This window comes from Amblyomma mixtum, chromosome 4, assembly GCF_055824585.1.
Source record: "Amblyomma mixtum isolate Tamu chromosome 4, ASM5582458v1, whole genome shotgun sequence".
NCBI lineage: Eukaryota > Metazoa > Arthropoda > Arachnida > Ixodida > Ixodidae > Amblyomma > Amblyomma mixtum.
This window is the reverse complement of record NC_143015.1, coordinates 15290774-15306831: the sequence shown is the minus strand read 5'-3', so window position 1 is coordinate 15306831 and position 16058 is coordinate 15290774. Positions and strand designations below refer to the sequence as shown.

The 16058-nt window shown below is 45.9% G+C and overlaps 1 pseudogene; it reads right to left on the bottom strand.

Annotated features, from left to right (window-relative positions):
* Positions 1-14364: 14364 nt before the first annotated feature.
* LOC149345747 (uncharacterized) lies at positions 14365-15351 on the bottom strand (annotated as a pseudogene).
* Between the last annotated feature and the right edge of the window lie 707 nt (positions 15352-16058).

The window sequence follows — 16058 nt, the reverse complement described above, 5'->3', positions numbered from 1 at the left end:
ATAGGAGGTAGAAAATTGCCCGGAATTGGCCTAGCCGAGTCTTTCCGAGAACACTTCGTCAATTTAGCGAAGCTAGCAGTCGACAACTCGACTAGCGCTTCGCTTCAATACCAGTGTAACGAGACGCTATTTTTTGACCCAACTCACAAAACAGGAATGTATCGCAAGTTTATAAGTTTGAAAAACACATTTGTCAGCGATATCGACCGCTTTCAAACAAAGGCGGTCAAATAGGTACTTAAACTGAGTTTGGTAAATGTAACTCAGTTTAAGTATCTAGGAATGTCAATAACACAAAACTTAAATTGGGGCACACATATAGAAGAGGTTTGTTCTAAAGCATACCAAAAGTTATATTTTCTGAGAAAAAAATTGGAGCATGCTACACGGGATGTAAGACTAATTGCATATAAAGCTTTTGTGAGGCCAGTCCTTGAGTATGCGTCAGTAGTATGGAGTCCTAAACAGAATTATTTAAAGAAACAATTAGAAAGAGTTCAGAGGTACGCAGTACGCTTTATTTGCTGCCGATATCGAAGGACAGACTCAGTTTCGGATATGCTCTCTTCCTGTAACCTGGATTTATTAGAAACACGACGACAAAAAAATCGGCTGAAGTTATTGTTCCAGATGCTCCAAGGACAGATAAATATTCAGAAGGAAACATACATACAAGCACCAGGCAAACGCAGTTCTAGAACAAATCATGGTCGGATAATTCAGCCTTACAACGCCCGTGGTGAAACTTTCAAACATTCCTTCTTCCCTCATGCAGTTGAAATGTGGAATGATTTGCCAATGAGTGTTGTAGAACAGAGTGATGTGCATGAATTCGAACGATCTCTGGATAACCACCTGCTTGAAAGTGCCATTTGATGCTTGACTGAATGATGTACCCTTTCATGCTGATGTATTCAATGCTTGTGAATAGTGCTGTTTTTCTATGAAATTTTTATACCCTCTCTGTAAGGACCCTCACACGAGGGTTGACATTATTGTTAAATAAATAAATAAATAAATAAATAAATAAATAAATAAATAAATAAATAAATAAATAAATAAATAAATAAATAAATAAATAAATAAATAAATAAATAAATAGGCTATCGATATCATTGCGCCGCATCTAGCATACATATTCAAACTGGCTCTTGAATCTGGTTGCTTGCCGGACGGAATAAAAATCGCAAAAGTTGCAGTTCTTTTTAAGGGCGGCAAAAATGATGTTAATAACTATTTACCAGTCTCAGTGCTTCCTGTATTTTGTAAGGGTTTAGAGAAGATTGTTCTTTTGCGAATGAACAGCTTTTTTCTTTAAACATAACATGCTCTCACGTGGTCAGCACGGCTTTTGCAATGGCAGGTCAAAGAAAACAGCATCATTAACTATGAAGGAATTAATAATTTCGAATATTGATTAAGGCAAGCTTACACTCGCAATTCTCCTTCACTACAGCAAAGCATTTGATCGCCTACACCAGGAAATATTGCTAAACAAACTGCTCAATTATGCTGTCCGAGCAGTTGGTTCCGCCTTACTTAAATCTTTTCTTTTGAATAGTCAGCAGCGAGTTTCTATCGCTGAAAGTAACTCATACCACAGACTGCTGACTTCCGGCGTGCCACAAGGCAGTATTCTAGGGCCCTTTCTTTTTAAAATCAATGTCAGCGACATCGTGCAAAACGAAAACAATGCAATATACGTGCTTTACGCAGACGACACGAACACCTGTTTCACTGGTAAAAATCTAGACGAAGTAGTAGGAGAAGCCAAAAAAGAGCGTGCAATGATTGGGGATCGGTCAAATGAGAGTTGTTTAAAAATAAATATCAATAAATATAAGCCCAAGATATTCATGGCTGCAGGCAAGCAGCCACAGACAGAAGAAAGGTTGGTTCTCGTAGATACACCCTTAGAAATTGTTAAGAACAAAATTCTTGGCGTGAACTCCGCTGCTGACATGTCATGGACTCATCACATTCAATCATTTTCAAATAGATTCTCTACATCAGTCGGCGCACTAGCACGGTGCCGCCATTTTCTTCCCCATTCAGCAAACCTTCAAATTTATCACGCATTGTTTCCCTCTCACATAATTTGCTGCGCACTGGTTTGGGTCACAACCACGCAAACAAATATTCAAACACTGCTCCTTCTTCAAAAGAAAGCACGTCGTTGCCTTTCAAATGTGTCCTATTTACATTCAACTGCACCACCAGTCCCACGATATAACATGACAAGCGTTGAAAAAATTGATGAGTTTCGTCTACTGTACTCATACTTATTTTGTTAAGAAAGCTGAAGAGCCTAATAAAATTCCTTGCGGAGTTGCAGAAACAGAAAAGTAATTGTTGCACTCGTGGATCTGAGACATGGCTGATACCACGCAGACATACAAATTATATCATGCTGCAGTCACTCACACACAACTTGCCATGCTTGCTTAATAAATTTCTGTCTGAAAATTATGACTTAAGCACATGTGACAGACAACAGACGCGTGAAACTTCTTTTCTCATCCCAGTTTTTGTGCACCGAATGGTATTCACTGTAGTTTGATTGCACTTCAGTTTTTCATACTGTATGGTTTCTTGCTGAATTGTATTGACAATATCCTTCGATCAGTCAATTTGTGTGAAAGTGAAACCGTTCACGTGTGTTAAGAATTTTCTGTTGCCTATATGCTGCTGCCTTGTACGGGCATCAGGCACTCTCCAGATGCCAATTGCAGCTTTTTCGCCTCATAACCCCATCGAGCCGTTGCAAATAAAGTTTTCAAGTTAAAGTTTAAATGCGCAACGATGTGAACGCGTTAAGCCGTGCCACTCCCAAAGCTACGCTTGTATGGCGAGCAAGTAATATGGCCCGAGAGCACAAGAATAGCTGCCTCATGTTTACTAAGGCGGAACACGGATTATTCCGCTATTTTTAAAGCCCTGCGGGGGTGGCATATTCATGTCATCAGTCACAAAGTGTAAGGGTGGTGGTGTGATTCTACCACTGACGTCCACCTGTTTTTATTGGGTACAGGCTTTGTTAGGAACTCATGCTCAACTTTTTTGGGAATTTACATCAACTTTGTCTGTTCACACGGTGCTGCCACGCTGCTTTTGCGAGTTTTTATTTCACGGGGACATCGAGCGCACGGTGTTCACATTGCGAAAAAACTGAAGTAAGTGTCTAGGAGATGAGTGAGTGCGCAAACATTTTTTGAAAATGGTGGCTGGAGCGCATGTGGGTGGGCCGTGAGTCCAAGTATCTGGAGGCTTGTGCCGAGCTCCTGGCGATGAGAAGGAGCGTTGCCTCGTCGTCGAGGCATGGGCTGGTCAGGTCCACCTCCAACAGCTCCAGAGCCGCATTACGCGGCATTAGATGGTGGAGTTTCCTGGGACACGTCCATGCGATGTGTGTTAGTGTTGGGTTGTCTCCATACCAGGAACATTTGTCTTCGTAAAGTGTTGGGCGTAGGCGATGTAAATACTGTAGTCTCAAAACACGTGTTTGTTCGAAGACGCCGTAGGAGGAAAAAGTGTACAGAGGAGAGGGAGGGATTCGGCAGAAGGTACAGGAGTCTATGAGGCATTGCATTTCGAGCCTGTTGGAGAAGTGGGAGTTGAGGGGTACAAGGCCGGAGGGTCTGACCTCATTTGGTGAGTATATTCTAGAGCTAAGATGTCCGCCCTGAGGTTGCCATGAAAGCCCTCGTGGCCGGGCACCCAGATGATGACGTGGTCTTAATGGAGAGTGTCCCAGATGTATAGCGCCCTTCTTGGGACGCGGCCGCTTGTATACGCTCGACTGGCGGCTTGCGAGTCTGTGAATATGTGAGCGCTGTTGAAGTGGGTGTCACAGATTTTTATGGCGAGGGCGATGGCGATCGCTTCAGCGGTGGTTGCGTCTGGGGCTCGGACCGAGGCTACCAGAAGTGGAATGTTGGTACTGTCTACGACATTACAGGCGTACGTCTGTGGGTGGGCGTAAAAAGCGATGTCAACGTAGACAACGCTAGAATCATGCCCGTATTGCCTTCGCAGATGCCGCAGTCGGACTTGTCTCCTGGCCTTTTGGAGTTCATAGTGCTTGTGTTTGGGGATAAAAGGTGGGTGCGGATGATGGGGGAATAATATTCCATTGAGGGCGAGTGTTAAGTTTTCTTGGGGATCCCCGATGTTTTGGAGGTTGACCCGTCCCGCATAGGTAGGGAGTGAGCGCGTGCGTTGGGAGTGGAAGACCATATCTTGGATTTTATCGAAGGTTTTGCGGATGCCCACAATCACCGCGAGTCGGAGAGCGGTTTTGAAAAGTGTGCGAATTAGGACTTCAGCCTTGTATTGGTTGGTCTTGGTGAGGTGGAAGTAGCTGATAGCAGGGGCCTTGACGAGCCGGAGAGTGTCCTCTTCGCGCATGCCTTTTCTGTGCCCCGCTATGTGGCGCGTCATGCGCGTAATGTTGAGAGCCGAAGGGCGGAGGGTATGAAGGGTGTAGTTGGGTTTGCCGTCGTGTGGAGCCCAGGGGACGTGGACTCGAATAATCAGGTGTTCCGCAATGAGACGGTCATGGATTCGGATGCTTGTAGCGAAGTCCTTGTATTCGAGTGACTGCAGGTTTTTCTAGGGCACTTTGGATGCCGCCGCTAGTGATGAAATCCTCGATGGTTAGGATGGCTGCTTGAAGATCCTCTTTCTTGGCAGCGAGGGAGCCCCGAATAGACCATAAGGTAATATTGTCAGCATACATGGTGTAGCCATGTCTTCTTGAGCAAATAGTTGGTCAACTCAAAGGGGCCATAGTGATAATAAAAAAGAGAGGAAGAGGACAAGGGGATGGCCTTAAAAGGGGTGTCGAAGGTCTGGGATCTCGTGGTGCCCATGACGATTGTGACGGTGTGGTTGGAGAGGAAGGTAGTGATATACCGATAGAAGCGGGTGCCACAGTTGATATGACTGAGGTCTTTCAGTATGTCTATATGGACGGTGCTGTCTAATGCTGCATTGATGTACAGGATGAGGATAAAGTGTTCGCCTCCAGATGGGATGCCCGTGAGTGCATCGTTTTGGAGCAGGCGAAAGGCGTCTTGGGCGAAAAGTCCTGGTGGAAACCGAGCATGTATGGGAAAAAGAGGTTTTTAGCCTCAATATAGTTTTTGAGCCAGGTGTGAACGACCCGTTCATAGACTTTGCCAATGCAAGGCGTGAGGGAGATGGGGCGGAATAACTTAATGGAGGGAGGTGACCAATAGATGTGATTTACAGCGTCGTCGCTAAGCGGGATTGTGCAAACGTCTTTTTTAAGTGATTGTTTTCTTCAGATCGCAGGTACGGGAGTCGGTACACCATGTTCATAAACAGCGGTTGATCGCGGCGTTATGTGGTCCCCTCGTAGTGGCGTAGAAAGGTCTCGTGCACTGTGTCGTCGAACAACGTCCCACTCAAACGCTGCGGTTTTAACTATTCCTCAGGGGTCTTGACGAACTTACCCGGGGTGGATTTGGGGCTTACCGGCGTCTGCTGTCAACGCCCTGCGGTTTTTCCTGTTCAGATGACAAGAACCACGCGTGACATCTGGTAAAGTTGAGGGGAAAATTCTTGTGTCCACACGCTCCGATTAAACTGGAGAGCCCCGAACTCTGACGAAAGACCTTGTAGCCGTCGTCTGGTTTGATGTATAGGTGTAACCTCAGTCAAGAAGGACCGGCACAGTCTTGACTCTCGACTTACAGGAGATGTCCGAAACATGGGGTGCCGTACGCAGGAACGTCGCTTCTCTTCTCGATCACCTTACGGCAATACTCCGCTGAGAAGTTGGCCAAGCCCCGTAAGGAACATTGAAAACAGCTAACTCTAAGGGGGAGGTTGCTTATCGTAAAAGTGGACAGGACCCTCCTACGCCGTTACGAGGTGACCGCCTATAGCCGCGACCCACCGCTCTTCATGAACGTGATACCCTGACGCCACGTACCTGTCACCAGAAGAAAACGATCACTAAAAATGACCTTTTCTTCCGATCCGCTTATCGGTGATGCTCTAAATGCCCTCTGCTACCCCAAATAGGTTTTTTTAGATTCACCTACTTGGGATATTGTCAAGTCGAGTGGGAGCGCGAAAAAAGAGTGGTTATTACTCTGGATGGGCTTCATGTATTCAAGCTCATTCCCTTTGGAGTGTGCCCTGCAAAGGTGACTTTACAATGACTCGTGGACACCGTACTTATCGACCTAAAGTGGCAGACGTGCTTCGTCAACTTTGCCGATGTTTTCATCTTCGTCGCGACTTCGAGGATCACCTTCGACGACTCCAATCAATCCAGCAAGGAAAAACATTTCTCTGCTATCATTCTAAAAATCAGCAATCCCGCTTCACTTGCACGGAACGCAACTTCTTGCAGCACGTTGTGAACCACGCCGGATGTCGGCCTGACACCGAGAAAACAAGAGATATCGTCACCTTCCAGCCGGTGCAGGACCAGAAAGCTGTCCGCAGTTTCCTTGCAATGGGCGCTTATTACCCTTGCATTATGGAAGATTTCGCTATAATCACGAGTCTGTGGCACGCCTGGCATAGAGAGACACGCCTTTCACTTGAGAGGCACCGCAGCGCAAAACATTTTCAGATTTTCATCGCCTCCTACAGGCAGCTCCAATTCTGGCTCACTTCGACCAAAATGCCGTCACGGAGCTCTATACTGACGGCAGCGAGGTAGGCTAAAGGGTTATTGTGGCTGCAATCAAGGCAAGTCAAGAACGGATCCTCGATTAAGTAAACCGGAGTATGTCGAGAGCCGGATCAAAAGACGAATGTCTTGGCATACTCTAGGAAACATCGAAATAACAGCCGTATCATCATACGGATCCTTTGAGAGCCGTCACCGATTGCCACACCTTTCGCTGGCTCGCCAACCTCAAAAACCTGTCCGCTAGGCTACGGCTAAATGAATACGACATGACCGTACCATACAAGAACAGATGCCAGCACTATGATGCCGTTTTTCCCCCTCGCGCCGCTAGATTTTCCAAGCGACGACTCTAATAATGACGACGCTCTCTTGAATGCTCTCAGAACCATCTGCCTCGATAACAACAACGCGCGCCGACAAAAATTTTCGAGACGTCATAAAATGTTTCAACGGTAGGCACCTCCCATTCCCGAGACATTTCTAGCCTGCTCTCTCATCACTAAGCATTTAGAACGCGAATTCCAATTTTCCGAATTAATGCATCATTATCCCCACGGAATACAAGGCACGCTACGCTAAAAAGGTCAGCTCTCCCAAGAGGTGGAAACCTAGAATTCACAACGTTCGTGCATGAAAACCTGCTGTGCCACATCGACCCTCAAAACCTAATCCCCGACAGGGGCACTGCATACATGGATGCGCGTGTGTAGCCGATCGTTCTTCACAGCCATGCAGACCACCGAAGAACAACAGCCTGCCCCCTCTACCCCCCCCCCCCCCCCCCCCCCAGATGTACGGTTTGGAGAAAAGAGTGACAACAACGTTTGCCGACATGCCTTCTATGTGCATCGATATAGAACACGAAGCGTGGGACGAAGTGCTCCTCTACGTGACCTTCACATAATGCGGCCATACATGTCCCCACTCTTTTTCGTTCAGGGCCGAGAAGTGACGACGATCCTCGACGCCATATTGCCATATCTGACCGCCTCCAGCCCACACACGGGGCCGCATCTTCCTGGCACGCGCCGATGAAGCTCGTCAGCTGATCAAGGCGCAGATTCAGGTACAGCAACGCCGTGATGCCGAACGCGACAACCTTGGACAGCGTGATACTCATTGTGCACCTGGAAACCGTGTGCGTGTGTAGCTTCTGATTCAGCGACGAGGGCTAAGCGAAAAACTCCTCCACCGCAACTTCGAGCCATGTCGAGTGATCAGGCCATTGGGTGACCTCAACAAAGAGTGTTCCACGTGGCTCGCTTCAAGCCTTATTGAGAGTGACAGAGCAATTCTGTAATCCATTTTGGTACAGTCAACTACTCTGCTCCGTCACGGTCTCCAGATTAAATTTCGTAAACGGTGTTTATTTTCGCACGTGCGGTAATTAAGCGGTTTGGTTGTCGTCGTTAGTATGCTGGGATATCGAATTCGCGGAGTTCGCGAGAAGAAAACGCTGAATGTCTACCAAATGCAGTCACATTTTGGATTGCCGACGGTCACCGCCATCGTCTTGATGTTCTTCCTATTCAGGGGTCCAGTAGCACTCGTGACATCTTGAACGATGCGTAACAATATAAACCGCAATACATCATAGCTATGGACCTCGGCGCAGGCTCTATCCTTGAACACTTCCGCCAAGATTGCAGCCAGACACGTCCGCGCGATATAAACCGCGGGGAAATGAGAAATAATAAAAGGCTTAAAAGTTATGCCGAGCACAGCGTTCGCTTACTCGGAATGATTAATAGAGGACATTGAGCGCAAATTAACTATAAGCCTCAACTTGCATGCAACACGCAGCTTGCCCGGCTCTCCCTTACCCGTCAGGGTCAGTGGTTACTGACTCAAGCGGGTATCTCGCCCGTTCCAATCTCCCCGTTTACTTCTCCTATTCCCACCCCCGTTCCCAATATTCGTATCCTTCCCCTCCCGACCAACATGTCCCCCGTCCTCCACGTCGGCCGTCGTCATGCGGCCGCGAAGCACCATTCCCCTCTCTGATATCCAGGGTGTAGCCAACACGGATGCCTCCTTCGTGGCTCCTCGAGGTTCCTGCGGCTACGCCCTGTACCATCCACACCTCCCTGCCTCTGAAACCCACACCAGCGGGCCGTATCTACACCCTCCAGACGCATTGTTCCTCGAGGTCCTCGCCATTGCGCATGCCCTCCAGATATTTGCCCTCCTTCCCTCTCTCCAAGAGTGCACAGTGTATTCAGACTCACAAGCCGCTATACACCACATACAGAAACGCACCCTGACCCGTTCTATCCAACAGGAGGTCGAACGAGCGGTCTCCGCAGTGCAGCCTTCCTTCGTTTTCCTCCGTTGGGTCTCTGAGCATTCAGGGATTGACGGCAATTAGCTGGCCCTTTTACCCTTTTATTGGTCCTCTCAAAAAAAGGTAAAAAAACATGAAAGAAAGAGAGGATGCCTGGACCAGCAATGCTATGCCAGGCTTAATCCCAATTCAAAATAAATGAAAAATAACTAAATGTTCCAAAGAAAAAAAATTTGAAGCGAAGAACAGATCAGAAAAAAAACTCAAAAGAAAGAAAAACAAAAGGCTCGTCAAATAAAAGTTAGTCGCAGGCAGATAGCCAAAGCACAGCGTGCAGTCCGCGGAATAAATAATAGTAATAAAAAACAGAGAAAACCCAAGTCACTGCAAAGTCATGGTCACCGTAACAGTCTCAGAAAGCACTGAGCGTCGGCCACAAAATAAAAATCAGAAAAATAAAAACATAATCAAGACAGAAAAAAAACCGAAGTCACAGTCACACAGCCAAGGACAGTGTCACAGTCACACAGTCAAGAATGCAGTCACAGTCACAATCACGCCACGAAAAAGCCGCCTATGCTCAATAAAGGAGCACGGGGCGCTCCTCTGCGCAAAGCATGGGGAAGAGAAATGAGAGGAAAGAGAGAAATTAGCGTGAATGATTTGGAATTGTACTACTTATGAGGTGAACAATTTGAAGGAGAAGAGCACAAGCAGCAGGGTCTCAGAGAAGAGAGGGGTAAACAGATGGCACCGTTGATCCCCTGGCCCAAGCCCTCGGAGGACGGTGGGAGACTCACCCTTCGCCGCACCATAAAAGAGGTCTACCTTGGGCTCCGCCTCGACAAACGCCTTTACCCTCCTCCTCATCCATCACTCACTGTGCCGGAGGCTCGCCTTCTTCGGCACATCCAAATGAATGCAGTTATCACTCCGTCCCGCCTCTTTCTCTATCGCTATCGATCGGACCCTTCCTGTCCCAACTGCCCCTGTATCTATGCGGACCTGGCCCATTGCCTCTTCTATTGCCCGGCTGCTCAGCAGTCGGCCTATAAATTATGGTCGAATAAAAGTCTTTTACTACTACTACTACAGAAATAGCAGCTCGAAGGCGCAAAAGGTATTCATGTTTGGCCTATAGGCATACCAGCAGCTCTTTTGGAAACAATCTTCCCATTGAAAGAGTTGAAGCAGGATATGAAAAGTAATGAAGCATCATCATAAAACGATATAAAGCCGATATAAAATTACATTCTCCACAAAGCAGTGTCATTTCCTGTGTGATCTGGTCCGGTGACACATCCACACCGAGTTGTCGTCAAATGCTTTTCAATCATTTAAGCAACTACAAGTTCGATCTTCGCACAGTTATTTTGGAAAGTGACAAGACACGCAGTGAATTGTGATAATCAAGCCCTAAAGCGATTTGAGGCTGCAAAGAAAGCCTCAATCTCGGTTTCGGTGAGCTGCTCTTCCTATGCGAATCAGCGTTTTGAATCCACATTATTATCCTGGAGTTTGCAATGAGCACCTCGCCTCGAAGGTCGACTTACTGCAGCGATTCTACTGTGTATAAGGCTGCACATCTCCGCGATGTGCCAGACCACGGAGAAAACGGAGCGCGAACGCAGTGTCCGTGTATATGAGGAGCTCTGCAACCAGTGCCACACATGATGCCGCGCAGCCAACGAGGTACACAGCGTAGCAGAGATGAAACTGCTCCTCTCCCCCTTCTTGATTGTAGCTCCGATGAAGGACACCTTGTCGGAACCGTCCACCAAGACCATGTTCTGCGATGATCAGAAGAAGCCGACGGTGTTGGTGCCTGCGAGGAAACACAGATATTAAAACACGTTTCACAAAGAGAATACACAGCGAAAATTTATGCGGAGCCAAGTTTAAGAAAACTTGGATATCTAATAAAATCACCTCTTTGACGACAGTCTGCTCAAGTAGAACGTGTTGTCGGGCTAGTTGGTTCAACACTTCAGACATGGCAGTTGCGCGAAACACACACACACAAGACATCCAACGGGGCACAACTCTCCAACTTCCTCTTTTTTTCTTTCTCTGCCTTGCTTTTTCCACCGCTTCTTCAAGGCCGTAACAATAAGGTTAATTTTGTATAGAAATATTTTTTTTCCAAAATTCTTCCTGTACAGGTACCTGTTTTCAAGTTCTTGAGCTCTTGAAATTAACATTATTGTTACGGCCTTGAAGAAGCGGTGGAAAAAGCAAGGCAGAGAAAGAAAAAAAGAGGAAGTTGGAGAGTTGTGCCCCGTTGGACGCTGCTTCCCGCTCGCCGTTTGAACTGTTCGCCGCTGGCCTGTTGAACCGGCTAGAACGCCTCGGCTGTGAGATCATAGCCGTGACATCGTGGTGGAGGAGCCGGGTAACGATCCCAACTACAAAACGGCGCAGCCGTAACTGTAGCCCCACCGGAGCCATCGCCTTGCAAGTCTGGAACCGCTGACCAAAACTATGCAACCTGCCGAAGAGTAATCCGCAGCAAGAAGTGATGCTGCGATCCAAGCTGCAGACCAGCCTTTGGGCACAGTGGCCGGTTACTCGCAGCACTATCGGCAGCCTCGCATGCTGATGTCCCCACCTTTCTTGAGCTCGCCGAAGAGGCCCCGCTGCTGGCCAGGGTGCGGATTCAGCATAAACAATGCCGGGAAGCTCTACGCTATAACGTCCGACGTCGTGATGCTCGGTACACAGCTGGAGACTGTGCGTGGGTCCGGTTTCTCATTCGCCGGGGAGGGCTCAACGGAAAGCTATTCTGCCGATATTTTGGATTTTACCGAGTGATAAGGCCAGTGGGGACTCAAACGACGAGGTCGTCCCTAATGGCTTTCAAAAGTCCCGACGATCCGTGCTCCCGAAGGTGTTTCACGTGGTCCGCCTCAAACCTTATTACGACCGGTAGAGTTCGGCTTTTCTTTTTTGTGCGCAGAACTACTCGCTTCCCAGCCAGTTTGTTTTAAGGCGCATCTTTAAAAGCATCGGGACGATGCTTATTTTGGACGGGGGCCGTTGACACAATGCATTCTTCGTCGTTCCGTTGTTATGGAGCGCGCGTGTCCTCGCGGCGACGAAGCTGATGTAAAGGGTTGAGCAGCTGAAGTTCAGCCGTTCGCTTTGCCACACTCTGTGGGAATGCGTTCTTTCTGGTCTTTCCTGGTTCCGTGACAATATTCATTATTTCACTGAGGATGCTCCACTCAGTGTTACCAACTAGCTTTTCCGAACTTCTCTCCCTGCGCTACAGACATGGCTACAAGCATTGGGAAGAGCCAAGCTTGAAAATTAAATTAGAAGTTAAGACGTCTATACCATTGCCTACGTTCTGTGGGGAAAAGAGCGTGCGGAGAAAATTGAAAGAGTGAAATATCGAATGCTGTGCACTGTCTTCATCGTCCATTGAACATACACACATGAGACCACGAAAATTCTGGGCTAAGATTGAAAATCTCAACCTACATGCCATTAAAATTTCATTTATCATAAATGATGATGAGAAATCATGATGCCATTCAATGGGCGGATCGCTCAACTTGAGACATCTAACACGTGATGAAACATCGGCCTTAGAATATTACCCTGAAAAAAGGTCCATATACATATTATGTTTTCGGTCGGAGGAAACTGATAATAACCCTCATGTTATAGCGTATTAGTCGGCATGTGTAATCTTCCGACATAGTTCCTGTCGTTCTGTGCTCTGCGAATATAGTGACCTAATGCCACAATACAAATTTCTGGAAGATTAAAGAGCACCAGCCAATCTTTAGGGGTCAGCGAAATAAAAAATTGCCGACGATTAGGTCACTTCCTAATGCGAGATTGGTGCGCAGCTCATCAGCTATATCCGCTTTTCGAAGGCAAAGAATTCGCCCAAAACATGTCTGTACACTTACAGACAACTTTCTATTTTCCCACATATTCTTTCTTGAAGAAACACTCCACTAACAACTCTTGATTGTCATGAATGAAGCTTTGTGGACGGAGATCGATATAGATGGATATATGGAATATGTGGATGTATGAAGGATATGCTATATGGAATAGATGATATGGGCGTGTTCAGATAAGAACGGTAATCGAGGTCCCATGACCATTTTTTGTTTTCAATGAAAATTTTATATATGATGGGAAAATGTGTCCACACAAAGGAATGAACCTTAGTTTTGCAAGAAGCTTCGTAGTTTTCTCGGAAAAAAATCGCATGTCACAGGAGGTGGAGAATGTCGTTTTTGGCACTTCGCAATGTTGCAAGTTTGAAGCCTCATTCCATGCACAAAAAACTTTTTTCGCGCATCAGCATTTTTTCAGACCTTTTTCACAACTTGTAAAATTAGAGAAAATAAAAAATGTTTTCTTGCTTTTTCAACCTTCCGAGTAAAAAAATTGCAAACTTCGCTTCTGGAGCTATGCGGTGCAAAAAAGGCACTTTTCAGGGCAGCCTTAGGCCAAGATGCCTAAAGATCTCCCCACTTAATATTTTTCTCAGCATTTTTCAGCTGTTTTTACTCACCTCAGGCAAGTTCTGTTGCTCTAGACTTGACAGATAATTTTCAGTACGGTCTCAAAACTGGCCGAAGTTCAAAAACGCCAAAAAAGTGACAACTTTGACTTGGGTTTAAAAAAAAACATCATCATCGAATTTTGTTAAAATTTGCCTGAATAATCCTCAATACATGATAACTTTAAGGCACTAGAAAAGTGTTGCATTATATTGTTTTAAAATACAAAAATAAACACAAAACTGAGTTCATGTTTTTGTTATATAGAATTGCTTATTACTGCCTCTTAGAAATAGTAGCTGTCAGAAATTTGATTTAGCACTCATTGAACGTGGTTACATTTATTTTACCCCAATATCCGAACCATTCTCAATGCTTATAGAGCTTCTATTCGCTTGTTAGCGGCGCTCTTAATGCGTGAAAATGGGAATAAATTCGCTATTTTGCCTGATGCATACGAATTGGCTGGTGGCGGTCGAACGTTTTTTGCATTCTCTAATTTATTCGTCGTACGGTCTATTGGTATATATAATCGATTTTTTAAAGATATTAGATCATTTCTCGGTTCTTAGAAAAAATTTTATATATAAAAGTTAATATTAATGCGTTTCTCAATTCGGCGTTTTCGAACCTGCGTCTATTTACCTCTGAGTTCAATGGTTCTACAAGGCACTGTCAGGGGACAAAACGTCGTCTCCTGAGGGGAACGATTTATCTGCAAGGTTTTTAATCATGAGAAGTTTTAATCGGGAGGCAATTTAAAAATGGGATGCCGCTTCATGTGCACATTGCAATTCAGAAAATCGTAACAAGAAATAAACGGCGGCAGTTGATTTCGGTTTTGCGCACAGTATATTGTCCAGCACGAAACACTAACCATATCACAGTCTCTTTCATTAAGAAGCAGCGGTGGAGGCCACGTAGGATGCACTGCCTTAAGTTGACTGAGCGTATTTCCAGATGTGGAGCGTTTGAACTCCAGGCACTTTCTTTGCCAGTTTCCATTGTTCCTTCTTCACTTCGCGAAAGTCTGCAAGCTCCCTCTGTGGCAGCTCCAGAATGGTGATGTTCTTTAGTGTTTCTTGAATTGCGTCTACGAAGCCTCCGGCTCTGTGTATGGCCTCATTGGCAGGCTTCTGCAAGTTGTGGTTTGATGCTCAATGTTTCACTAGCCCACCAACGCCGTCGCAAGCATTTTTGCAGTGTCCAGAGGCCGAAAACATCAATATCGTCCGTTGACATTCACTGCGCTGCAGCTCATGGAACTGGTATTTATTCCTGAAGTGAGCGGGAGCCCCGTCGCTCAAATATATCATCTTAGTGTAGATTGGCGCGTTTCCTTCGAGATGTGCTTTGATTTTCGACAGAGCCAAGCATGCATGAGCGGAATCATGAGACATATCGTCGAAATTAACGGCGTAGTTACCAGTCGATTTTCTTGACATGACAACGCAGGTAAACACGGTTACCTGCTTTTTCCGCCAATGGTACGCTTGTACTCAGTCTGGAAGCACAACTGTTCATTTTTTGGCAAAATCAAAATGTAAAAAAATTGCACCTCTCTTGCAGCTGTGTGTTTTTTTGTGTTTTTGCTCTTGCTTGCACAGATATAATATAGTTATAGGGAATGCATTTCATGGCCACTCTTAGAAATTCTCTAATAAACGATGAAGCGATCAGAGTTTTTTTAACTAGCTCACCGTATTCCCATGTAGCAATCAACATCTCATCCTCGCTGCTCATTTCAAAATTTTCCAAAGTGAAGATGCCATCATGTGGATAGTGGCACAATTCCTGAGGAAACATGACGCAGCATCACAACATCGAGCATCACAACACAACTTGCGGAAGCCTGCAAGTGAGGTCATACACACTGCCAGAGGCTTCGTAGACGCAATTCAAGAAACACTAAAGAACATCACCATTCTGGAGCGGCCACAGAGGGAGCTTGCAGACTTTCGCGAAGTGAAGAAGGAACAATGAAAACTGGCAAAGAAAGTGCCTGGAGTTTAGACGCTCCACCTGTGGAAGTACGCTCAGTCAACTTAAGGCAGTGCATCCTACGTGGCCTCCACCGCTGCTTCTGAATGGAAGAGATTGTGATCTGGCTAGTGCTTCGTGCTGGACAATATACTGTGCGCAAAACCGAAATCAACTGCCGCCGTTCATTTCTTGTTACGATTTTCTGAATTGCAATGTGCACATGAAGCGGCATCAAATTTTTAAATTGCCTCCAGATTAAAACTCCCCATGATTAAAAACCTTGCAGATAAATCGTTCCCCTCAGGAGACGACGTTTTGTCCCCTGACAGTGCCTTGTAGAACCATTGAACTCAGAGGTAAATAGACGCAGGTTCGAAAACGCCGAATTGAGAAACGGATTAATATTAACTTTTATATATAAAATTTTTTCTAAGAACCGAGAAATGATCTAATATCTTTAAAAAATCGATTATATATACCAATAGACCGTACGACGAATAAATTAGAGAATGCAAACAACGTTCGTCCGCCACCAGCCAATTCTTATGCATCAGGCAGAATAGCGAATTTATTCCTATTTTCACGCATTAAG